General features: G+C 43.3%; 1 long non-coding RNA gene across 1 annotated transcript in view; it reads left to right on the top strand.

Annotated features, from left to right (window-relative positions):
- The window catches only part of LOC137650673 (uncharacterized), a 53,697-nt gene extending 28,887 nt beyond the window's left edge, over nucleotides 1-24,810 (top strand). Inside the window, exon 2 of the long non-coding RNA XR_011046040.1 lies at nucleotides 24,728-24,810. This is a non-coding gene — a long non-coding RNA (uncharacterized lncRNA). The remainder of the gene's footprint in view (nucleotides 1-24,727) is intronic.
- Nucleotides 24,811-25,678: the final 868 nt, after the last annotated feature.

Raw genomic sequence — 25,678 nt, 5'->3', positions numbered from 1 at the left:
TCCCATCAGGGCGCGTGGTAAGACTAAGCGTGGCCTTCCTTTTAAAGAAATTCTCTCAGAGAAGAATTCTTACACTGGTTATCATGCCTGATCCTTTATGACACGAGTCAAGACTCCAGCGTCGATGATCTTCCATGCGAAAGGATCACTAAGGCGCTGTCCCTTTGGGTCGATGTCCACACCATGTTGGAGTTCGATCAAGGGCTAAGACCTCAGGTCTTCATTTGCACATTGGACCTAAAGGACACTTACTCCCAGGTCCAAACCATCCATCTAGGAAGGTTGGAAGATTCAGTCTAGACAAACAAGAAACACCAGTTCAAGGCACTGTGCTTCGGTCTTTTCACTACACCCATCCTGGTCTCACAGGATCGGCTTCTGTCTCCGCTCTCTTGGGATGACTGACTGACCTTAGCAGACTCGGTGGCAACCTTGCATTAACACTGGAACTTCTGAAGTTTTTTTTTTTACCATGATCCAGTGATCAGGGTAAACCTACGGAAATCTTCCCTACTTCCCGCCCTGGAGATTGGTGTATCTGGGAATGATTCTAAACACCAATCTCCACAAAAACCTTCTCGAAACGAGAACGACTTCCATTCCAGGAGACTTGAGTCGGAAGAAGAAGAAAGGAGGGACCATAGTGCTGCACCACACAACCTCAGCCCTCTGGACAGAGCCCGAAGGTACCTTCGCTTAAATCTCTTAAGAGATGAAGGCCAACTTTCCGGTCCTTCAGCAGCCTCATCGGTCCCTAACAGACCACTCAGTGATGTGATGGACGACACACCATACACCACATAGAGACTCACATCGACAAGCAAGTAGGAACTGGCTTGTAGCCTCTTCCCATCTAATAGTATAAACACTAAGATGGGCCAAAGTCCGTTCGGTACCACTATCAGCCCGCTTCATTCCAGACTGGAAGAACGTGCTCGACGACAATCTGTGCACAGCATCTCGGATAAGGTATACCGAATGGACTTTGGATCGCCATGTAGCCAACAAAGTCCCGACTTTACGAGGTCTTCCAACTAGGGGGTCTGTTCGCAACGCTCCTGAATCTCAGGCTACCGTTGCTCACTAGCCCTAAACCCCAAGGCTCTCTGGCAACCACGGTGGGTACAACAATGACGTTTACATCTCGTCCTTGTATCCCTGTTTTATCTGGAGAAGGGCACTCAACAAGGATAGAACATCGGTCAACCTCTCAAGGACTCTCCTAGCTCCGCTATGGTATTATGCAGAAAGTCCTCCAAACCTTTTGCAGCTCCTGATAGAGCCTCCAAGAGAACCCTCTCCACATAAGACAACCCACTTCGACACCTACCACAAGCTATAGCTTTGCTATGATTGTACGCCTGAAGACTACCCAATACCTCTTTGCAAAAAGGTGTTCTAGATATCTGAGGAATTCCTCAGCATCAGTCTACCAGGCAGTATCACGTTTTGTGTGGTTGGCGTCATGTGAAAGTCTCTCTCCACTCGATACCTCTAGTCCAGCAATAGCGGAATCCTCGAGTATATGCAAGAGGAAAAGACCCCGTATTCAGTTTCGACAGGTAAAGATGATCACTCAACCTTGATCCTTCACCTTCAAACTGAAGGAAAGGGACACCCTCTCATCGATAGACTTTTCCTAACTCATATGGACTTACAACATGCCTTTCCCCAGTCGGAATTGAGACCTTCCTCTCAAAACATGGTTCAAATCTCCGATCCCCAAAGGGACCTCCTTGTGTTCCACTTCACCAGGCAACAAATTTTCTACAGATTTAAGAACACAATGTTCCTACACACTCGGACAGCAATCATACGAGTCAAGGAACTTCGTGGTCTCTCTTTCGACATCACCCATTATTGAGAAGAGCGAAAGACGATGTTCAGTTTCGTCCCTGAGTATGTCACCAGACACAGTCTCCAGAGGTGACAGATCCTACATAAGTCTCAACTAGGTAACGGATGATCCAGATCATCCGTTACTGTACCCAGGGTAAGGTATGAGACTTTACCTAAAGAAAACGGCAACAGCCTGCCCGGGTCCCTCTTGTCAGCACTGGGAGAGACTAGAGGAGGATCACCGAAACATCATCTCGACATGACGACTCACAGTGTTATGCCCCTGGTCCTTCTTAGCAGATTACTCTGTGACGCAGGTTTTACAAGAAAGGATGAGAATGCTCTAGGTGACTTTCACAACCTTTCTCCAGCAAGACGTGACCTACAGGAAGTCGATACGATCTCTATCGGTCCGGTGGTGGCTGCACAACAGCTGGTTGTATACCTCAAGCTCCTTATTGGACAAGTAGCAGAGGGTTGAAGGGACAAGTAGCAGAGGGTTGAGGGCACTGTTACCCAGTTTTAGTCTGCGTGAATGAAAAGATTTGACTGGCTCTTATCTTCATCCTAACCTCTCGTGGGGAAAGCAGCATCCTGGGTTCTCTGCATAAGCTGACCTCAAACCACTGCAGGTAAGCTAATACTGTTGCGTCCCCATACCCTGGCGAGGTGGTATTGGGAAGTCTTTGTTACATCAGGTGTTTCCTACATAGACTCGGAATAACTTTACCTAGACAGTCACACTTCTACACGTCTTAACACACAGCTTGCGTAGGTCACCGAGTTTGCATAGCAAGGTTTAGCGAGGGCAGAGACTCCTTAATTTTGAGTACTAACATACCCAAATAAGGAGTCCCTGGGCAAAGCCAAAAGCGAGATTGGCAGGGACGTCCACCCCTCCTAATGGGTAAATCACCCCTAATAAATAGCGTGGTTTGTATTCCAGTTACGGAACAAATGACAAATTCGGAGATCATTTGTATTTTTCCTAACTATACAAACCTTAGCTATTTATACAAACTTGCCCGCCATCCCTATCCCCCTTGAAGTCCTAGTTCCAAGCAAAGTGACTAAATCACAGATGTGTGAACGGGAGTGGTAGCAAGCTACCCCCCCCCTACCCCCGCTAACTAGCTGTGTGGGTAGTTAACGCTCGCTAAATTTTAATGGCTTGTCATTTCAGCTCCGCCGAAAGTAAATTATAACCCCTAATAAATAGCTAAGGTTTGTATAGTTAGGAAAAATACAAATTATCTACGAACTTTTCATTTGACACCACTTATACTAACCATATATATTTCTGATTATCTTGTGTTTAATATACATTTTTCACCATTAGTATTGCTGCAAATCACTTTTTTTTTTTTTTTTTTTTTTTTTTTTTTTTTTTTTTTTTTTTTTTTTAGCGTTTCACTACTCAGTGTCACGGTTTCTCAATGGGGTCCCACAAAATTGTTGTTATATGGGGGTAGGGGTAGGAAAATTCATGAACAGGTGTCTTGCCCCAATATTCATGGTTGGATAAATGGATGGCTTTAGATTGCCCAGGACTTCTCTCCGAGTAGAGGCTCTTAGACTAGATGTCATAGTCCCCAAGACTGTAAAGGAGGTCCCTGGCAAGGCTGAAGACCTATGTGATTGATATTTTGTACTTGTACTGTGCCCTATTTATTTTTTTAAATGAGAATAAGGGATAGACAAGCTTTTCATGTATTTTTAGCTTAATGAAGGTACAGTATTAAGGATAAGTGTTGTAGGCACTGACCAGAAATAGAAAAAAAAAAAAACACCAACTGGAGCCAAAAGGAAGCAGCAGTTTAGGACTGAGCCTGTGTACCAACTGATACCTGCAGGAGGAGGTAAAAGTTTATAGTTGCAAGACCTAATTAGTAGTAGAGACTGGGTGAATAGGAAGGTTTTTGAGTATGAGGATAGAGTTTAAGGGTGATCAAGTTTTGACCAAGTAAGAAGGGCCCAAAGAGGTTTGAAAGGATACTGATAAAATGAGGAGATGGCAGGAAGTCTGGCCTACCTGAGAGGGAGGTAGGTAGGAGCATATAGGAGTTTATATCAGTGAGACCCAGTGAGTGGGAGGGACTTGGTGAGGAGTTACTCATATGAAAGTAAAAAATATCTACCAGTATATAGCAATAGGTGCTCATGTGAAAGTAAAAATATCCCGCCGTATATACCTATTGTAGCTCAGTTGAATGTAAAAAGTATCCCACAGTATATAGCTATTTGTTGCTCATGAGAGTAAAAAATGTCCCCCAGTATATAGCTATTTGCCCAGTATATAGCTATTTGTGCTCATGTGAAAGTAAAAAATATCTACCAGTATATAACTATAGTTGTTCATGTGAAAGTAAAAATTTATCCGCCAGTATATAGCTATTGTTACTTATGTGAAAGTAAAAAATTCCCCCAAGATATAGCTATTGTTTCCCATGTGAAAGTAAAAAATATCCCCCAGTTTTTGGCTATTTGTTGCTCATGTGAATGTAGAAATATCCCCTACTATATAGCTATTGTTGCTCATGTGAAAGTAAAAAACATCTAGTATATAGTTATATGTTACTCATGTGAAAGTAAAAATATCCCCCAGTATATAGATATTGTTGCTCATGTGAATGTAAAAAATATCCCCCAGTATGTAGCTATTTGTTGCTCATGTGAAAGTAAAAAGTATCCCTCAGTATATAGCTATTTGTTGCTCATGTGCATGTGAAAGTAAAAAAAAATATACCCTTGTTTATAGCTATTTATTGCTCAAGTGAAAGTAAGAATTATCTCCCAATATATAGCTATTGGTGCTCATGGGAAAGTAAAAAATATCCCCGAGTATATAACTCTCCTAATTCTTGTATGTAGATTTGTGTTGTACGTCAAGGTAAATGAACTCTATAATCATGAGAATTCCACAAATACCTATAACTCAACTTGTAGAAAGATTGCATTTTGATAGCAAGGGGAGTTTAGTTGCCTTTGTGCGCTCAAGTAGACAAGGCTCTCGTACCTGAGAGAGTGATAGCTTACTTACTTTACTTTACTTTGATGGCTGCTTTTCTGGTCCTATACAGCAGGGGAACCCCACTCTCTACAGGACCTCCACTGTCGTTTTACCTTGTTCGTTCAGAGTATTTAACGTTTCATATTGCGTATTGTTCATTTACTGTTAAATCGTCACTGTTGTATGTCTTGAAATAAGAAAGTTTTCAGTTTCCTCTTAAAAGCCTTAATGTCTTCAATCATTCGAATGTTTCATGGGAGCTTATTATATAGTCTCGGGGCCGCATATTTAAAGGCTTTGGAGCCTAAAGTAGACATAAATCTAGGTTCCAACAGTTTGAAGCCATCTGTAACTATTCTCGTGTCGACACGATTTGTTGGCCTCACAATATGTAGCAGTTCTCTTAAGTATTTTGGAAACCCGGTTCTGATAACTTGGTGGGTTATTATACATATTTTAAATTCAATTTCTTGGCTTAATTGGCAGCCAGTGTAAATTGATAAGTATAGGGGTGATTCTTTCTCTAGGTGGGACACCTTTTATCAGTCTTGCTCCTCTGTTTATTGTTTTATAATTTCTTAAGTTGCAGTTTTGGTAAATTGTAATAGATAGTTGCAGTAGTTAATCCTGGTAATAACAGTTTATCACAAGTTTCTTCACAGAATTTTCGTCCAGGCACTTTTATAAACGCAATATTTCTTAGATGATTACCAGCAGTTTGTTCCTAAACTTGATAAAAACCCTCATTCTTTACTATAGGAGATATTCTAGCGCGAGGTGGAAAATATGGCAGAAAAACCTTAACAAGGTCGTTAACGACCGGGTAGGTAGTTACCCACCTGTTAGCGGTAGCTGCTGTTTACCTTCAATCGAATTCTGTCCGTCGCAGTGGTAACACTGCTGCTCCTGTCTTGTTTGATTGGCAGACTAGCCTTTCTTTTTGATGTTTTTGATTAATCCTTTTTTCTTTTTTCTTTGTTAGATGTGATGTCCTCTATTGTGAGGAAGTGTTCCTGGCACCTTTATGTCACTGCTGGAGGTGGATCCTCTTTCCCTATGCCCTGGGTACAGAGGTCATAGGTGTTCTGAAGGTTCCCCTGCCAAGTATGTAGAGTGGTCGCCCTCTCAGTGGGAGAAGTTCGAGAGGGGTAGAAGAGGAAGTCCTAGAAGGACTCATTACCTCAAGGTTCGTTGTTGTAAGGTAAGGAGTCTCGGGCCTCCTCTTCGGCCTCTCATTCTCTCCCTTCAGACTATTCCTTTCCTCCCTCCTCCGGGGGGAAGTCAAGGAAAAGTGTCACCATTGATTTAACCCCCATTCTTCTTGGTCAGGCAGATCCCATTACCTCTCCTAATGGGGCAATGTTTTACGCCACCAGGAATGTCTCTGTTACTGCTTCCATTCCAGATCATGTACGAGCGGCATGGCCTTCCCTTGGACTGCCTGGGTCTCCTTCAGAGGAAGTTTGGAACCAGTTCCTCGCGGGTAAGGTTATGCTTCGGGTCCCTTATGTTCTGGAACCCTTGGGAGTTCCGGATATCGCCTATCTCCTGTCAACTCAGGCGGCGCCCACTGAAGTTTCAGTGGATGTAATAATTTCAGCTCCTACTGCACCTACTTCTCACACCGTTTGCGCTTCTACAATACACAGCGTCGCAAGCACAAACATCGCAGTACCTCCTCCTCCTCCTCGTCATCGCCCTCTTTGGAGGTCAGGAGAGAGAGAGAGAGAAGAAGAAAAGGAGAGCTCGCGCTCCTTCACCTAGACGTTCTCGCCCAAGAGACAGGCGATATAGGAAGAGACATCATCGCTCTCGCTCTTCCTCGTCTTCTGTCTCTCCACGAGATGTCTTACCTTGAGACTATAAGCACTCTTGAAACAAACCTAAGAAGAGCGCTCCCTCTCGTCATCGTTCTGCCTCGCTGTCATCTTCCTCTCGCGAGGGATCATCTAAGAAGTTTTGGTTTCTGGTTGCGCTATCCCTTTGTTGTCTCGCAACACAAGTTGCTGAACCCTCGGGCTGTCGTGCATTTAGTCACGCTGACACTTCGGTGTCTCGTGACAGGGAAACTTCGGTTTTTAAACATTTAAACTTACCCGCTGTTTATATAACAATAGCTTTATTCTTTTTTCCGGCAGAAATTCAAAACTCGCAGCAATCGCATAGATATGCCAGGTAAACACCAGCGCCACCACGGAGCTAGGTCGAACTATTCCTTCTAGTATCAGATTTTCTTCTGCCGCCATACTGGCAACAGAGAAAGAAATTTGCTCATGTTTAACCTGGATTTTAGCAGTATTTTGGTGATGTACTCTTGTCATGGGTTTTAGCATTCGCTTATTAGCTTTTTGTTTGATATTTTATCGCTATCTTATAGCTTAAAAGGTAGGATTAAAAATTTTCCAAACTATTTTTAACTAACGAAAGCATTATGGCGATAGGTAAACATCTCGCCTCATCAATAACGTCACAGTCTTATGACATAAGCTTGAGTATAACTTGCATTTTCTTTTTTGGGCTCAAGCCATGGCGTCCTGATGGAAGGTTCCTTTTTGGTAGCTTCCTTGGGTAAATAACTACTAAGATATTCCCAGAGAATTTAACCACAGGTTATCACAGAATTCTAACTTCTGGAGCGAGTATCCTAAAGGTTTCCCTTTTAAGACATCGTATATCAACAGGGGACGCATGTATTAACGCGCCACATAGCTATCTACACCCCGAACAGAGTTAATGCTTCGGTGTGTAAGGGCTGAGAATAGCTGGGAGCCGTTCCATAGCTAATCTCATTCGTGGCTACTACTGATACTCGAGACGTAAACAAACGGGCGCCATTGCTTAAATGACGTCACGTCCGTCTTTATCCTTTGTTCAGTAGCTCGCCCTACTTAGACGGATTTTCCCTGTGCTTTACTTATCGCTTTGCATCTACGTAATGTCGGTACCTTCAGCCTCGCCTTCTTCTGGAAAGTTGAATACAAGGTTCCAGTATTGTTTAGTTAAGCTCTGACCGTAAAGTAAATATTACTTTCCGAGATAATTGCTGTTTTGTGGCAGAGCTGTGCCTCTACCGGACCCGCCATTTTATGGCGTCGTTGTTGTTTTGCATGCCTTATTTAGTTAGCCACAACAACGCTTCCGGCCTTATTTACTAATCGATTACATTAGTTTATTTAGTCTTCATAGCTAGGAACTTTTATATCGTGTTTCGACGCTTTTTATCGGTCATCGATTGACCTCATACCAGTCGGCTACTATAGCCCCCAGGCCAGAGCGCCTGTATATAAGTGTTCATGCATGATTTTATTAGTGATCCTAGGCTAAGTTATGAAAATAGTGGCATTATTTTACAATACTTTCGACCGTGATGCAAGTGTTTTTTCGCCTTCAGGGACCATATAGGGGATAGGTTAGTTAGTGTCCCTAACTAACCTAACCTCCTTGTAGGACCCCTATATGCTTCCTTCATCCCCTGCCTTGGCACTCCCTCTGTTTAGCCTTGATTTCCTTTCTGAGTAAGGGGATCAAGTGTCTAATGGAGTATTCATCGCCTCTCAGTCCTCCCTAAGGGAATGACCCCCCCTTAGGGTTGCGTCCGAGAGTGAGGTTAGGCTAGCCCTTCCTCTATGGCTAGGAATAGTCTATGACCGTCCTGCCATAGCGATATGTCTTCTATCCTTCCTAGTTCAGGGCTCTTAGCCCTGTTCTAGGTTAGGTTTTGGAAGGTTACTCTGTCCCCTGCTGAAACTGTACCCATGCACCGTTTCAGCCTGGCGGCCTTATCTTAGGTTAGGGAGTGTCCTCCCTTTCCCTAGTGGCCGCTCTGGTACAGAACCCCTTCCTTGGAAGACTCTTCTCTTCTCCCCTCCCCACCTATCTCTTGTATAGCCTAGCCTACACTTAGGTTAGTCTATACCCATCTGTCCCCTGTCCTACAACTCCTCCTTAGGGTGGAGTGATAGGGCTACCTTGAGCTTCCTTGTGCAGTCCGCTCTGGTACATATACCCTTCATAGTGTCCTATGGGGTTAGCCACTGGATGCGTTCTGCATGTGGAGGTCTCTCCCCTCTTGGGTGTCCCCTAGCCCTCCCTGGGCTACCCTGCCCCCGGTCCCCTGCGACCCCAGCTCCTGGGTGATAGAGCCTGCCTCTTATCATGGGTACACCCTCTCAGGGGGGGATGTTTGGATTCCATGACTGGACTTCTTACATCCCTCCCCCTGTCTCTCTCTCTATCCGGGTGCCGGCCCCTTGCCGCCTCCACTGTCGGCAATACCTGCCTCCTACCTTGGTGACTCTCCCCTACCCTCATGCCGCCAGCCCCTCCGCTTGCCGGGGGACTGTCGACCGCCGCCGGCTCCCGCCGACGGCCTTCCTCCTTCCTCCTAGCTTCACCGTCCGCCTGCCGGTCGGCCACCGGAGTGCCGGCATTCACTGCCGGAAACCTGGTTCAGCTATAACCATCCTTATCCCAGTCACCAATCCGGCATCCTCCGACCGCCGGAGCCGCCGCTCCTCTGCCGGCGTGCCGCCGTTGTGCCGGCGGCCGCCACCCTGGCTTTACTCTTGACTTACATTTTGTCTGTCCTAATGCCAGAAACTCTGCTGGAGCGGCCTCCGGCGTGCCGGAGGTCTGCCGGAACCTCCCGGAGGCGTCAAGGATACTTGCACCCCCTTCTCCTAGCTATCACTTGTATACTGATAGCCCTACACTGCAAACAGATAGCCTGTTTACACTCTCTAGATCAGTGCCTTGGTACTGTTCTATTAGTAATCATGCTGTCTCTTTGCATTCTTCAATATTCCAGCATGCTGCGTGCATCTTAGCGCGGCTGGTTGCCGGAAGTAGTTACCCTAAGGGACCTGTTAGTTCCCCAGATTAGGGACTGAGTAATCTCAGTCCCAAACTTATCCTTGGTTTTCCATGGAATTCCATTGCCCTGTGGAATTTCAGGGAATACTATCCTGTGCCTTCGGCCATCTTGGATTACCCGAGGATAATGCTTGCGGTAGCCAGACGGGCGAGATGCATGGAGTATGTTCTCTTTACTACTTCAATCTCTATGCATCACACCCTTTCTTTAAGTTAATATTAATGATTAATCTTAACTTAGCTTAAGAACCATTCTTATGACTCCCCCATACTCATTTTCTCTTTCTTCCACAGGAGGAGCAGTTGAAGTGTGACTTCGACTTCTGCGCTGTGAAACGCCCGCACTTCTACGGGCATACGGCTTGCAGGACTCACGCCCCTTGTGCTAACAAGAAAGGGGATCTGAAATTCTGGGACCCACTGAATTGTACGGTCTGCCAGGCTCAACTAGTTGATGCCTTCCATAACCCTCCCTCAGCGGAGGTCAGGGACACTTCTCGGGAGAAGCTACGCAAGTGGGTGCGTGGCTTCCAGAAGAATGCCACCGGACCGTACTTGGCCACTGAAGAAATGAGGTCACTCTTGTTCCCTAAGGCCTCCCCTGATTCAGTGGTACCCAAGGATGTGATTCCCACTGTCCAAATTACAGTGGAACCTGATGTTGTCATGGCTCAGTCCATGCACGAGTGCCGCCTGGATTCTGAAGATGACGAACATATGTCGGACGTCTCGGAAGACACAGAGAAGACTCTTATGGCTCAAGGAGCTGAAGATGATGAAGACCAGGTGGAATACGCCGAGTCGGAGCAAGAGGTCGCTCCTCCTTCCATCTCCGCTCCTACTCCTACACCAACGGAAGTATCTATCCCGTCTACCTCCACGACCCCGGATCCCTCTTCTTCCACTCAAGAAATGATCCGGTTGATTAGAGCCGTCATGGACGACAGGTTAAAGGAGAATCAGGAGTTCATCAGGTCCATGATGGGATCCAGAGAACCGAAGAGGATTTCGGTTAAGGATCTCCCCGCTTGCTCACATGCCAACCCGTGGAGGTATGCTGAGCATATGGTTATCGCGACCGGCAGGATCTTCGTCAGCGACAAGATCGGCACGGTCCCTTTGGAAGACGTGGAGTTCTTCCCAAACTTTGAGGCCTACCCGGACTGTTACGTCCGACTTCGTTCTGAACCTGCCTCTAAGGAAGAGACCGAACCCAAGGAAGAGATAGTGTTCGATCTCGCGAAGGCCCAGGCTATGCTAGCCAACACATTCAAGAGTAGGGGTTTTACCTGCTCTAAGCTTCCGGCTCTGAGCAAGAAAATGCGGTTCTTCCATTCTTGGAAAAGGCCTTCACTGCGTGCCTTAAAGCTGTGGAAGAGGGGAAAGCCTGCCCTGCACTGGAGGAGTGCAGACCCTTCTCCATAGTCACTCCCTCTGACGCTCGACACTGGAAGGATATCCAGCACACTTTCGTCGTGGGAAAGCTAGATCCTGACGTCGCCGGACGTCAGTTTAACGAAGACCTCCCTAAGCTCAACGATCACCTCCTTCGTCGGGAACAAGATACGAAGGAGAGGCTCGCAGCATCTATGTCTCACCAAGTCCAACTTGAAATTATGGCCTGTGACACCAGAGTACCAGACCACTACATGGTACTCTCCAAATCCCACATGACAACCGTGATGAAGGACTTGTACCACTTCATGAAGGCTCGGAGAGCCTGTCGTGAATTCGTGTTCGCAGGTGCCACTGTGAAACACGAACCCCGGAGGCTGATTTCCTTCAACATCTGGGGCAAACACCTCTTTCCTTCTGACCTTGTGAAGGAAATCACCGACAAAGCCGCCACGGAGAATAGGAACCTTCTCCACAAGTGGGGCATGTCAAGAAAAAGGAAACCCTCTCAGGACGACGGACCTCAACCTAAGAGGAAATCCCAAAAACAGAAACCCCAGCAACGTCAACCAAGACGTCAGTTTCCGGGACCCGCTACCTCCCAAGTGGCAGCTCAGCCACAACAGACCTTTCAATTGGTCACCCAACCGGTGTTGTCACAGTCACCGGTCTTCACCCCTGCTTTCGAGCAACAGACAACTACCTTTCGTCCCAAAGGTAGAGGCTCAAACAGAGGTGCAAGCAGAGACGCATCTCGCCGTCCCTCCAGAGGCAGAGGAGGAAAGGGAGCTAGCGGCCGAGGCAGCAAGCCCTCGGGACACCAGAAGCAATGAAGTGCTTCCGGTGGGAGGAAGACTCCGCCAATTCCAGGATCGTTGGACCTTCGATCCCTGGGCACACAGCATCGTCAAGAAGGGTCTAGGCTGGAGTTGGACTCAACCACCCCCAACCTTCCAGCAATTCTTCCAACAATCAACCCCCCTTCTGGAAGAATATGTCCTAGATCTCTTGAACAAGAAGGTGATAAGGAAGGTAAAGTCCACCAGGTTCCAAGGGAGACTGTTTTGTGTCCCCAAGAAAGACTCCGACAAACTCAGAGTCATTCTGGACTTATCCCCCCTCAACAAGTTCATAGCGAACGACAAGTTCAAGATGCTGACTCTTCAACAGATAAGGACCCTTCTGCCTCGAGGTTCCTACACGGTCTCCATAGACCTGGCGGAGGCCTACTGGCACGTTCCAATGAACCATCACGCTTCCTCCTACCTAGGATTTCGACTCCAAAGGAAAAGCTACGCCTTCCGGGCCATGCCCTTCGGCCTCAACGTGGCCCCTCGGATCTTCACAAAGCTGGCGGACGCCATAGTACAACAGCTCCGCCTCCGAAACGTCCAGGTGATGGCCTACCTCGACGACTGGCTAGTCTGGGCTCCATCGCCCGAAGATTGTGTAAAATCTTGCAACAAAGTCACCCAGTACCTAGAACACCTGGGATTCAAGATCAACGAGAAGAAATCTCGCCTCTCTCCAGCTCAGAAGTTCCAATGGTTGGGAATCCAATGGAACCTTCAGTCACACCGCCTTTCCATCCCCCAGAAGAAAAGGAAGGAAATAGCAGGGTCTGTCAAGCGACTGCTGAAATCCAAACGAATTTCAAGACGCCAGCAGGAACGAGTTCTAGGCTCTCTACAGTTCGCCTCAGTAACAAACCCAGTGCTTCGTGCACAGCTAAAGGATGCCGCGGGAGTCTGGAGACGTTCTGCATCCATCGCTCGAAGAGACCTCAAGAGACGGCTTCCAAACAGACTTCGACTTCTCCTAAAGCCGTGGTCAGAAGCAAAGGCCCTGAAAAGGTCCATTCCTCTCCAACACCCTCCTCCATCACTCAACATCCACACGGACGCTTCGCTGGAGGGTTGGGGAGGTCACTCCCACCAAAAACAGGCTCAAGGCACCTGGTCTCCCCTGTTCAAGACGTTCCATATAAACATCTTGGAGGCCATGGTGGTCCTTCTAACTCTGAAGAAATTATCCCCGCCGCCCTCGATCCACATTCGTCTAACCCTAGACAACTCGGTGGTAGTTCGTTGTCTCAATCGCCAAGGCTCAAGATCGCCCCAGATAAATCAGGTGCTTCTCCCAATCTTCCGTCTGGCGGAGAAGAAGAAGTGGCACCTGTCTGCAGTTCACCTACAAGGATTCCGCAACGTGACAGCGGATGCTCTATCGCGGACAAACCCGATAGAGTCGGAATGGTCTCTAGACGCAAGATCATTCTCCTTCATCTCTCACCAAGTCCCAGAACTTCAGATAGATCTCTTTGCAACGAGCGACAACAATCAACTTCCTCGGTATGTGGCCCCGTACGAGGATCCCAAGGCAGAAGCAGTGGATGCCATGTCACTGGACTGGAACAGATGGTCCAAGATCTACCTGTTCCCTCCCACCAACCTTCTGTTGAAAGTCCTCTCCAAACTGAGAACCTTCAAAGGGACAGCGGCCCTAGTGGCTCCCAAGTGGCCCCGGAGCAACTGGTACCCCCTGGTCCTGGAGCTGCAGCCCAAGCTGATCCCTCTCCCGGGCCCAGTTCTCTCCCAACAAGTACAGAAGTCGACTGTCTTCGCTTCATCATCGAAAATCAAGGACCTTCATCTCATGATTTTCTCTCCCTAGCCGCAAAGAAGAGGTTTGGGATCTCGAAGAAAAGTCTGGACTTCCTAGAGGAATACAAGACCGAATCCACAAGACGGCAATACGAATCATCCTGGAGGAAATGGGTCTCCTTCGTCAAGACAAAAAATCCTAAAGAAATCACGATTGATTTCTGCATGTCCTTCTTTATTCACCTTCATGGACAGGGATTAGCAGCCAATACGATTTCAACCTGCAAATCAGCCTTGACCAGACCAATTCTATATGCTTTCCAAATTGACCTGTCCAGCGACATCTTCAACAAACTACCGAAAGCATGTGCTCGCCTACGCCCAGCACCCCCACCGAAACCGATCTCCTGGTCACTAGACAAGGTGCTCCATTTCGCCTCCAACTTGGATAATGATTCATGCCCTCTCAAGGATCTGACTCAGAAAGTTATATTTCTCTTTGCTCTTGCTTCGGGAGCTCGAGTCAGCGAAATAGTGGCATTATCAAGAGAAGACGGACACATCCTGTTTACCGATACAGGAGACGTTACCCTCTCCCCTGATCCGACGTTTCTCGCCAAAAATGAATTACCCACCAAAAGATGGGGCCCCTGGAGAATATGCCCCCTGAAGGAAGATGCCTCTCTATGCCCAGTAGAGAGCCTCAAGGTCTATCTTCGCAGAACTTCGAACTTTGGTGGAGGCCAACTCTTCAAAGGAGAAACATCGGGCAGCGACCTGTCACTGAAACAATTAAGAGCGAAAATCACCTACTTCATTCGCAGAGCAGATCCTGACAGTACACCCGCTGGTCATGATCCTAGGAAAGTTGCATCATCTCTGAATTTCTTTCAGAGTATGGACTTTGAAAGCCTTAAAAACTTCACAGGCTGGAAGTCCTCGCGCGTGTTCTTTAAACATTATGCGAAACAAGTGCACGAAGTCAAACATTTTGTGGTAGCCGCAGGTAGTGTTATGAAACCTGCACCTAACTCTGCGTAGAACAGTGAGTTATTTGGGACTCTAACTCTTCGGGTGCCTATGTTGACCCTCGAGCGATACACCTAGTGCTTTTATAACTGTTCTTATCCCAGGTGAAATGTCATAGTTGTTACACAAGTGCCACATGCCCTGAGCATGATGTGTTTTATTCAAAGACTTGCGTTCCTCGAGAACGAGTGCCTACTAATAAACTTGAAATTCCTTTTCAGATTCAAGAGCAAGTCTTTATTACTATGTACATTTTAATTACTGTAAATGAACTTTACTTATTGCTGTAATTTATTTAATTTCTGCATTTGTGAAATAAAATTTCTATTTTATTATCTGTGCGTCTCAATCAGCTCCTACTTACTATGAAATACATGCCTGTCATAGTTTTATTATCCCCCTTTTCCTTATGGTTATGGAGAAATTAAGATACTAACTCTTAATTTATATTCACTCTGATTATGTAATGTTCCAATACGAATACTTACTCTTCATACCCTGGTGATGAATCATCTTTCTCAACATACAGTGCCCAACCACCACTGGTCTGCTTTTCAGAATGTTCCTATACAAATACCAAACATTCAGCTTCATCTCCAAGTTCTTCAAGTTCTTCTATCAGGATGAATAGCCCTTCAATACCACTTTGACGTCGGCATGGCCCATGGGAACTTCACTGCCAAGGGGGGCAGGATGCTTCTTCCCTACGGTTCTTTACCAAGATTACTATGCTAATTTGTCAATGCCTTGGCACTTACTATTAGGGGAAAATCTACCACGATACATTGATTCTCTGGTATTCTTCCATCAGGACGCCATGGCTTGAGCCCAAAAAACGGATTTTGAGCGAAGCGAAAAATCTATTTTTGGGTGAGATAGCCATGGCGTCCTGATGGACCCTCCCTGCTACTTCGTCCAGTTTTAGGTCCCACCCTGCTCTGCTGTATCATGGTGATGGGCAAGCAACTGGCTTCAGGATAAAGATGGACATGACGTCATTTAAGCAATGGCGCCCGTTTGTTTACGTCTCGAGTATCAGTAGTAGCCACGAATGAGATTAGCTATGGAACGGCTCCCAGTTATTCTCAGCCCTTACACACCGAAGCATTAACTCTGTTCGGGGTGTAGATAGCTATGTGGCGCGTTAATACATGCGTCCCCTGTTGATATACGATGTCTTAAAAGGGAAACCTTTAGGATACTCGCTCCAGAAGTTAGAATTCTGTGATAACCTGTGGTTAAATTCTCTGGGAATATCTTAGTAGTTATTTACCCAAGGAAGCTACCAAAAAGGAACCTTCCATCAGGACGCCATGGCTATCTCACCCAAAAATAGATTTTTCGCTTCGCTCAAAATCCGTTTCTTTTTCTACAAAGAATGATAAGTTAATACTATCTTACAAAGTATTTAGTTATATAAAATAAAAGGATTATGTTATTTTGAGAAAATTTTTGTCCTTTTTGGTATGCTTTCTTTGCATAATCTTCAATCTGTTTAAAAGATTATCTAGCGTTCATTTTTATTTATGCTACGCGGTCCTCAGTCTATCGTTACAGTACAGTGAACCCTCGTTTATCGCGGTAGATAGGTTCCATACCCGGCCGCGATAGGTGAAAATCCACGAAGTAGTGACATCATATTTACCTATTTATTTTAACATGTATATTCGGACTTTTAAAACCTTCCCTTGTACGTAGTACTGTTAACAAACTACCCTTTAATGGACAGAACACTTAATGCATGTACTACAGTACCCTAAACTAAAACAGGCACAAATATTAAAGGCGATTTTATATCTTGCGTTTCCTAAACACGCTAAAAAGCACGATAAAAAATGGCAACCAATGTTTTGTTTACGTTCATCTCTAATGAAGAAACAAACTCATTTAGTGTACACATATATGTATAGGTTAGTTTTTGCATCGATTATATTGATTATACAGTACAGTATGTTGATTTTGTTATTACCAATGTTTTACTTAATTTTTCTTAGGACTTCCAAATGAAATGTTTTTCTTTATGACGCCGCCTGAAACGACGGCGTCATAAAGTACTGTACGCTCAGTAAACAACCACGCTCAGAACAAAGAAGGCATTTAACGCGCATGATGAAAGTGATAAATAATCATATTTACAGTAAAAGCATTTACAAAATATGTTATTACAAATATAATTTACCGTATCTATGTAAAATCATACAGTACTGTACAGTACATATTGTACGTAGCAAAGCAGGAAAACAATTTACGAGAGAGAGAGAGAGAGAGAGAGAGAGAGAGAGAGAGAGAGAGAGAGAGAGAGAGAGAGAGAGAGAGAGAGAGAGAGAGAGGAGGGATTGTTTTACGTACGTAAATGTAAATTTTAAACAAAAAAAATTTGATAGGTTACAACATGTAGACTTTTAAAACCTTCCCTTTAACTTAATGCATACAGTACTAATCTATAAAACAGGCACAAATATTAAAATGTTAGAATATTAAAGTAAAAAATAAAGATTGTTACTGTACTCACCACGAAAGAAGTTCAAGAAAAACTTGAATGATGATGGCGATGAATTTGCTGCACAGTAGAAATGATGATGATGAAGCTGATGATGTCTTCTACTGTGCAGCCAATGATAGTATTTTACGTCTCTTCAGACGGAGGTGTCTTTTCCTGGGACACCTCCTCAACTTCTTCAATTTCTTCCGAAGGCGTACTAGCAGGAGGAACTGGCTCTTTTTTGCGAGGCTGGAAGAACATTGTGATCGGAAGTTGCTGCCGCTGCTTCTTTTTTCGATCTAAGAGCATCCTGTAGGGAGTCATGATGTCATCGACCTTGTTGGAGAATTGCATAGACCGAACCATATCCTAGTCCCACTCTTGCAACATTTCTTTCACCTCCTTTGTATGGTTGCAGACCTTGGCAAGCCGTTCTAGTGTTAAGCCCGTTTCTTTGACATTTTCTTGGGTCTCTTCCTGGGTTTCACTCTCTTCTTCGCTTGCCGATTTCGTCAGGTCTTCTAGGTCTGCGTCAGTTAGCGGCTGGGAATGGCAGTCCAACAACTCGTCGACGTCTTCAGTCGTCATGTCGCCAAACCCGTCACCTCCAATTATGGCAGCCAACTGCACAGATTTGCGTATTGCAGAGTGTTGGATTTCCGACGGAGTAAATCCCTCGTCGTCGTAAACAATCTCGGGCCACAACTTCTTCCAGCTCGCATTCACGGTTGCAGGTTTCATCTCTTGCAGTGCCTTCTGAATATTCTTCAGGCACATGGCTATGGTGTACTGCCGCCAGTACGCCTTCAAGTTAAAATCATCATCCTCATCATCTTGGGCAGCATCCACACACGCAACGAGGTCCGCCAAGGTATTCTTCGTGTAGAGGGCCTTGAACGCCCTGATAACCCCCTGGTCCATCGGTTGAATTAATGACGTGGTGTTGGGTGGCAGGAACTCAACCTGAACGCCCTCACGCGACAGGTCAGTTGAGTGTCCACCAGCGTTATCCATAAGGAGAAGGATCTTGAATGGCAAGCCCTTCTCTACGAGATATTCATTGACTTGCAGGATGAAACACTGGTGGAACCAGTTGGAGGTCAGCATCTTTGTAATCCATGCTTTTGGATTATGCATCCAGTACACGGGAAGGAGATTCTTATTCTTATTTTTCAAAGCGCGAGGATTTTTCGACTTACTGTATAAATAAGCCCCGGCTTTAGCAAAAATCCAGCAGCATTGCCACACATCACGAGGGTAACGCGATCCTTGAATGCTTTAAAGCCAGAGGCTTTGGCTTCCTTTTTGAACAGGAAAGTTCGCGACGGCATTCTCTTCCAAAACAAGCCGGTCTCATCCATATTAAACACTTGTTCCGGCTTGTATCCACCTATGGCGATAATATTCTTGAACGTCTGGTTCACGTAAGTTTCAGCAGCGGCAGTGTCAGCCGAAGCAGCTTCGCCATGCAGGGAAACGCTTTTCAGGGCGAAGCGTTTCTGAAACTTCGCGAACCATCCTTTGCTGGCGGAAAAAACGTTTCTGAGGCTGGGAATCAGTGGATGTCCCTGGTTGAGGTTCATCTGCATCATCATCATCTTCAGCATGGTTGCCGTCGTCGTCTTGAGGTTCCTTTGCAGCAAAATTCTCATACAAGCTCAAAGCCTTTGTTCGGATGGTGTTCGTATCCAAGGCTATGTTCTTCTTCCGGCAGTCGGCAATCCACACAGCTAAAGCACCTTCCATGCGTACGATCGTTTTATTACGCGTTGTAACGACTCGCTTCGCTGATCTGCTAAAGGTGATTGCAGCCGTCTTTCTAATGTTCACCTCGTCCTTCTTGATATAGCGAACAGTGGATTCGTTGATTCCAAAATGGCGCGCTGCGGCCGCGTAGCTTCTACCGTCTTTCAACATATCGAGAAGCGTCGCCTTCTCAGCAATCGTCATCATCCTTCGGTGGCGTTTAGGCTCACTACCAGCCTTAGTAGAAGCAGAATGCTTGGGAGGCATTGTACAATAGGATTTACACAAAGTTCAACAAAAAGTTCAACTTAAAACAGTTGCACACAGCACAGATTAAAGTTCACAAACTTAAGAACGTCTACTCAGCGATACGGCGTAAGAGAAAGTGGCAGCGAACAGAGGCTGGAAGCTGGAGATGCGGGCAAAACACCAATCACAGGCTAGATAACAAAACTTGAGTTCTGATTCGTCATCTATCAGCGCTTGAACCCATCACAACCCGTCTTATATGATGCGTAGGTTACCAACTCAAAGTACAAGATACCCCGCGTATACTGTACGTACAGTATTAATAATAATAATAATAAATAATGATAATAATACAGTATTAATAATAATAATAATGATAATAATAACAATAACAATAATAATTTTATTAACAACAATAATAATAATAACAATAATAATAATAGCTTTACGTATGCTATTTTATTCTTTTGTAGGATGTGTGTGTCTCTCTCTCTCTCTCTCTCTCTCTCTCTCTCTCTCTCTCTCTCTCTCTCTCTCTCTCTCTCTCTCTCTCTCTCTCTCTCTCTCTCGTACGCTTATTCGAAATGTGATTTTTGCAACAAAGAATATTATTGGATGCAGTACTACATACGTATACATACAAAAGATTCATGGAAAAGAAGCACATCCATTACATTTGTAGTACAGTAGTAGCCATCAGCAGCCTTACACCATTCTAATATGGTATGACTGCATCTGATTTGCGTTTCATGTTCGATTTAATTTTACTACGTACTGTACTGTATACAGTACTGAATTATCGTATGATCACATTCACTTTTCGTGTTTTATTTCTTTCTGTGCTGAATTATATATCATATGTAATGCAATGAACAATCAGTAAGAGCAGATATTACCAATTACAGTATTAATGGAATTACAGGTAACGAAATATCGTATTTGGGGTCTTCAGATTTCGCGGTATTTTCGAAATTTCCGGAAAATCCGCGATATGTATATATACAGTGGAACCTCTACATACGAATTTAATCCGTTCCAGAACCAACTTCGGATGTAGAAAATGTTCGGTTGTCGAAACGAATTTTCCCATAAGAATACATTGAAATAGGATTAATCCGTGGTTGAGCCCAAAAACCTATGATAACTTCTTAATAAACTACTACACATAATTTTCCCATGAGAATAATGAACACTAAATTAGATAATAGACATGTAAATAAGAAGAATAGACATGTAAATAAGAAGAATTAGCAAAAAATGATAAATAAGAAACGGGTTTTTAGCGTCACTTTACCTTAGAAACTCCAGCGCAGGTGTTGTTAGTCTTGCTACGCAGAGAGGAGACGGACGGGCGGCGAGGAGGTAGAGAGGTTAACTACGATAAACGTACACTACCGTAACTTATTCTAACTTACACTAAGTGAACTTTAACATAACTTAGCTTTTTTTTTTTTATAATTTATATTTTTTTTTTACATTTTCTTTTTTTCTTTTTGATGATTAATTTTAATCACTTTCACTCTCTACACTTAAAATTGATTGAATTTTTTTCTCTTCACTCTTTGCTGTTTTCTTTGAACCACTTCCTTCCTCTTCATCACGAGTTCGCTTCGTAGTTTTTTTAAAGAAGCTATCGATAGAAAGTTGCTTGGTACAGCTTTTCAGAATGTTTCGAAAATGAGTTAAGGAAACATCATCAAACTGCGCAGCTACACGACAAACCTGCAATTTCTTTGGATGGTATTTGTCGATGAAGTCGACCACGTCTTGATATTTTCCTAACACCTCTTTTATTTGCGCGGAACTTATTTCAAGTTCACTCATACGGACGCCACGCTCATGCTTTTCAATAATTCCTTGCTTTACTTCTAAAGAAAGCATTCCCTTATTCCTTTTCTCACCACTACCACTTGCGAAACTAAGCCTTTTAGGACCCATGATTTTCGTAAAATACCGTAAAAGGATGAATGTAAAAAATCACGATTAAAACACAATTAATAGCAGAACGCACAGGGCACAACCACATAAAGCCAACGAGAACAGAGGACTGACCCAAGCCACGCTAATTGAGGGTCCCTCCGAGGTTGAAGTGCTGCCTTCTATTGGCGGAAATAAAAAACACATCAGGCGCTATGAGCACCGACTACGCATACGAGTATTGTTTACTTCGGGTGTCGAAAAAAAAATTCGGGTGTAGAGTAGGAACGTGTTCGAATTGTACTTCGCGTGTCGAAAAATTCGGATACAACCGGTACGACGAAAAGTGCTACTTCGTGTGTCGAAATAAAATTCGGGTGTAGAGTCAAAAATTTGCTCGAATTTTACTTCGGATGTTGGAAAATTCGGATGTAGATACGTTCGTGTGTAGAGGTTCCACTGTATATGGGTTATGGAAAAACCCCACGAAGTGGTGAATCCGATATGGTCGAACCGCGAAGTATCGAGGGTTCACTGTATTACTCTTATATCGATATTTATGAAAAGTACATTTTTCTTTCAAAACTAAAGTTTTTAAGTTATATTAGATAAAAGGAATATGTCATTTTCCAATTATATAGGTCCTTCTAGTATTTTTTCTTTAGCTAATCTGTTTACAAAGATTAAAGAAAATTAGCGTTCAGTTAATTTTTATACGACGTAGTATTCATGATAATCGATATAGTCTCACGATTCTTTGCATCGTTGTTTACTTGTTCGTTTTTGGAATACTAAATTTTTTCGTATAATATTTATAAATGTTCCAACTGTTTATTCGTCTTTTATTGGAACCCCTTAACAATAAGGGTTGGATTAAATATATAGATATATTCTTTATTCCTATATATATTCATTTAATATGTTAATATTTTATATAAAATATTTTGTTACATTTTATATGGGATTCACTGACTATTGCATTCCCATTCAAGCCCTTGACAAAATAGTGAGATCTCCCTCTACGGGCGTGTATACTTTTGGTTTTATACCAAAGAGTTTAAAATGCAATTGTTCCGTAACCGAAATACAAACCACGCTATTTACATAGGGTTTACTTTCGGCGTAGCTGAAATTGACGAGCCATTAGATTTTAACGAGGGTTTACTACCCCCGCGCTAGTTAGCAGGGGTAGGGGAGGGGTAGCTTGCTACCCCTCCCCCCCCCTCACACACCGGTGAAATGTCTCGCTTCACTTTTGGCTCGGACGATGTACAGACGTGCCTGTCTTCGTACTCGCTTGGCAGCCATTATATGTTTTGTCTCTACTTAATCACTTACTTTTCTTATTCTCAATATATATATATGTAAACATATTTTTGTGTTTATGTATATATTTGAGTATAGAAATCAGTAAGTTTCCTTTTCAGAGTTCGTGCTTGTGTGTAGTGTACGATATCTCCGTGGAGCCCTCGGCAGTTAGGCCACCACGGTGTAATTTCATGGGTCGCGATCGAGTTTGACTACGGTCTCAATCTCTCTCTCTCTCTCTCTTAAGGTCGTTCACCCTTTACTACGTTTTACCTTTACTACGTCCTGGGTAGCTTCCTTCCCGTGTGGGTGGGGTTGCTACGCCGTACATTTTATCTCAATTAGTTTATGAATCTAATTATATTTGTTGACTGTTCAGCTTTTTTTTTAGAATGATTCCTTTCGGGGTTTTCGTTCTTTCTTTAGTGAACATTCATATTTGAATTACATAATTATAATTGTTATAATTATGTGTTTGTTACAGCTCTCCTTCCGTGAGTGTAAGTGGTTTTGAAGGCACGAGCGCTTTTGTGTAATTCTTGTGTTCTTTTCCCTCGGGATTCCTCTACGGAGTCTTCCCGGGGGAATGAATGTTAACTAATGACTTTTGTTTTTTATTATTTCACAGTTAACGATCTAGTTTAGTTTGTGTAATGTGAACGAAGCGAGCTGTCTTGTTGGGGCCTGGGGAGTCTGCTGTTGCTGCCTCCCCTATAAATCTTCGGCCCTGAGACTATATAATGAGCTCCCACGAAACATTTGAATTATTTAAGACATTAAGGCTTTCAAGAGGAAACTGAATACTTATTTCATGAGCCTTTTGACAGTGACGATTTAACAGTAAATGAACAATACACAATATGAAACGTTAAATACTCTGAATGAACTCGATAAAAAGACGGTGGAGGTCCTGTAGAGAGTGGGGTTCCCCTGCTGTATGGGACTGGGAAAGCAGCCATCAAATTAAATGAAATGAAAAATGACTAAGCTTGTCAGTGAACTTGTCGAGACAAGGTTAGTGAGTTAAAGAATGTGATAATGTTTTCCTTAGTGTAAGGCAAGGTAATTAAGATGGGGAGGGGAGAATAAGCTGTTTCATTGATTGAATGTTAACCAGTAAATCCACTTGGAAAATGAATAAGTAATGGTGTGATACCTGGAGTTAGTTTATGGAGGATCCATACAATATATGATTTAGTATGCCATTTCATTTATGAGAACAGTACATTTCCTTAATAAATTTAGCACGCTGCATGTCGTTTTTTAATGGTTTTAAGAGTGAAAACAACACAATCGTTAATTTTCACAGGACAATACTCTTGTACTCCAAGTAATATTCTACTCCTGGAACTGTTACCGTGTCAGTAAACTCTATTTTTGCCCAGAAATTATACACATCTATTTTATATAAATTTTGTTTATGATTATTGTGTATTTTTGACCAGGTATCCTCTGTGGTGTAAGGTAAAATGTTTTATTCAGGGAATTGTGGTTTATTGAGTATCTCTGGAAGAAAACAGTGGAATACCAGCGGTCAATCATTCGATTATTGTAGTGATGTAAGGGATTTTGACGAAGGAAAAATCTATTTCTGGGGAGAGACCTGTGTCTGCCAAAACAAACTATGGTACTTAACATTGGTAAGGGTGAAGTAGCAACGTCAGTCATGTTGAAATAACGAGAAACTCTTCGAAAAACACTGTGCAAAAACAATCTCAACTTGCGAGTAAGTCCTGTGAATAGTGGCTTTCACACGCCCTTTCTTCATACACGACGTCCTTAGGGGTGATCGCGCGAGGGTAGTAACCTCTGCATTCCATACTTTAACTTTCTCTGGTATATTTGGAAGTTATTTATATCAGAAAAGTGACAAGAAGGACTTTTCACTTTACAACATATACTTTTGGTTATTTGCTATTGTAAATGTAATGGATATGCCTGGTTTGTCATATTTTATATTTATTCATCATCATCATCATCATCAACACCTATTGACGCAAAGGGCCTCAGTTAGATTTCACCAGTTTTCTATTTCGAGCGTTTAAATCAATACTTCTCCCTTCATCATCCCCGACTTCACGATTCATAGTCCTCAGCCATGTAGGCCTGGATCTTCCAACGCCTCTACATTACAGAAGAATGTTTTATGTTCGTTATAGTTTATCATCCAAAATGTTTTACTAAAAGTATGATTTTGATATTGAAGTGCACAGTAAAATATTTGACCATTTGAATAAGACAGATCTGTACAATTAACTTATTTTATTTACTTTTCAGACTAGAATCATCAAAAGAAAAAGAAATTATGGCCTCCAGCTCAAACCAGATAATTAAACTGTTGTATGTGAGACATTCCTAATGACATCAAGATGATGATCATCAGCAAATAATTTGGAAATTAATACTGAAAAAAAAACCCAGGAAGTTTCCAAAAAAGACAAAATTTTAATTTCAGGAAGGAGTACCAAATCGCCTCATCTGAAGTGGCCACACTATCTTCAAACCTCTCTGGAGTATTGAAAACCCTTATGATTATAATACTTCAAATATCTTGAAATGTTTAATTGAAAAGTTAATGAGATTTTAGGCGGTTGTGTATGACAATGGTTATTTATATCCTATAGATTTAATAGAAATTAGTAACAGAATATAAAGAAAGTCATTCAAGTTACTGTACAGCAAATAAGTAATTTACAATAACGATATTACCAGATTGATTGATTGATTTGGAGTTCTCTGGCATCATCGTTTATTAAATAAAGATTAAAAGAATATTCAATTAAAACCAGAAAAGTAAATATGTTATAAAAGTTAAATAGCATTTTTGGGCTCAAGCCATGTCGTCCTGATGGAAGGTTCCTATAAAAGTTAAATAGCATTTTTGGGCTCAAGCCATGTCGTCCTGATGGAAGGTTCCTATAAAAGTTAAATAGCATTTTTGGGCTCAAGCCATGTCGTCCTGATGGAAGGTTCCTATAAAAGTTAAATAGCATTTTTGGGCTCAAGCCATGTCGTCCTGATGGAAGGTTCCTATAAAAGTTAAATAGCATTTTTGGGCTCAAGCCATGTCGTTCTGATGGAAGGTTCCTATAAAAGTTAAATAGCATTTTTGGGCTCAAGCCATGTCGTCCTGATGGAAGGTTCCTATAAAAGTTAAATAGCATTTTTGGGCTCAAGCCATGTCGTCCTGATGGAAGGTTCCTATAAAAGCTAAATAGCATTTTTGGG

This window comes from Palaemon carinicauda, chromosome 12 (genome assembly GCF_036898095.1).
Source record: "Palaemon carinicauda isolate YSFRI2023 chromosome 12, ASM3689809v2, whole genome shotgun sequence".
In the NCBI taxonomy this organism is placed as follows: Eukaryota; Metazoa; Arthropoda; class Malacostraca; order Decapoda; family Palaemonidae; genus Palaemon; species Palaemon carinicauda.
Note: the sequence above shows the minus strand (reverse complement) of the source record. Positions and strands in the feature narration are given on the sequence as shown.